Below are 1,581 nucleotides of genomic sequence, written 5' to 3' on the forward strand. Positions count from 1 at the left end.
ATGAAGCAGGTGAAAAAGAAAAGGAAAAGCAATTTTAATGTTCACGAAACTCAGACCCTTTTTTAAGAAATTGCAAAAAGAAAAGAAGTCCTTTTTTCCAAGCAGCTTAATATAACAATTGACATGATGAAGTGGCTGGCTTGAGAGGAGATTGCACAGTGTGTCAGTGCTGTAGGAGGAGAATAAGGGATGAGGAGGGAAGTGAAAAGAAGGTACCTGACCTTGACTGGTGGGCACCTATGAAGAGAAAGAGGTCGAGGTGAACATGCACATCAGCTGGCTGGTTCAGGGTGTCTCCTTCCCGCACCTGATTTAGAGGTCTCTCTCACTGAAGAGATAGATGAAGAGATTGGATGCCAAAGTGATACAGATTTTGGTTGGGAAAATGTGGCAGATTTCAGGGATGCAGGTGGAGCCTTAATTGAAGTTAAGGTGCAAGAGGAAGAGAGAGACCCCCAGAGCCCTGATTTTGAGATTGAGGAGGAAGTGTTGTCATCAGTTGTATCAGATTCCAGGAGGGAAAATGAACTTCCTGATTCCCCCATATGATGAGTTTTTTTACTCTGAACTTGACACCATTGAGTTCTGCATGAGATGAGCCCCATTTGCTGGTAAACACAGAGAAACAGAAATTGCAGTTGGAAAAACGATGACGCCTGGATATTGGGGATGAAAGTCTGCAGGTGGAAAAGGAACCCTTCAAGATCGGAGGGAGTGGCCGCAGATTGAAAGAGAGAAGTTGAGGCTACAGTTCGTCAACTCTGACAACTCCTCTTTGGAAAATGAACTTGGCCAGGGACAAAAGTCCATATTTCCATCACAAGACATAGAAACAGAGAATTAAAAACTTGAGAGAGGGGGCACCTGGGTGGCTCAGTGGGTTAAGCCTTTGCCTTTGGCTCAGGTCATGATCTCAGGGTCCTGGGATCGAGCCCCACATCGGGCTCTCTGCTTGGTGGTGAGCCTGCTTCCCCCTCTCTCTCTGCCTGCCTCTCTGCCTACTTGTGATCTCTCTCTCCCTCTGTCAAATAAATAAAATCTTAAAAAAAAACAAAAACTTGAGAGAGAAGCTTACAACTGGAAAAAGATAGGTTATAGTTCTTGAAATTTGAATCAGAGAAGCTGCAGGTTGAAAAATAACTTACAAGTAGAGAAAGAGAGACTTCAAATTCAGAAGGAAGGACACTGGCAGTGATTTACCTCAGTCTCTGTTTAGCAAATGTTTGTAAACCATAGGTTTTTCTCTAATATTGGGTAATATAAGATGGTTGCAGGATTAGCTATGTTTTTTTTTTTCCTGTTTAATGTCAGTGTTTTCAATAGGAAAAAGATAGCTATGTGTGGGTAACTGTATACTTAAATAGTACATTACATAAATACTATGTGCCCTAGCATAAATAGTACAGCAGAAACTATTGTGCTGTACTCTTTGAATTAGGAAAACTGCATAGAATCTTGTATAATCTGTGTACTCAGTTTACAATTATATCTATATAAAAATCTAGCTTGGTAGTTCTTTATGGAGAAGGGTATTTCTGACCCTCAGAAGACATTTGGCAACATCTGGAGACACTTGGTTTT

The 1,581-nt window shown here is 41.4% G+C and overlaps 1 pseudogene; it reads left to right on the plus strand.

Annotated features, from left to right (window-relative positions):
* LOC125103313 (myb/SANT-like DNA-binding domain-containing protein 4) lies at positions 1-1,195 on the plus strand (annotated as a pseudogene).
* The last annotated feature ends 386 nt before the right edge of the window (positions 1,196-1,581 follow it).

Source organism: Lutra lutra, chromosome 6 (genome assembly GCF_902655055.1).
Source record: "Lutra lutra chromosome 6, mLutLut1.2, whole genome shotgun sequence".
NCBI lineage: Eukaryota > Metazoa > Chordata > Mammalia > Carnivora > Mustelidae > Lutra > Lutra lutra.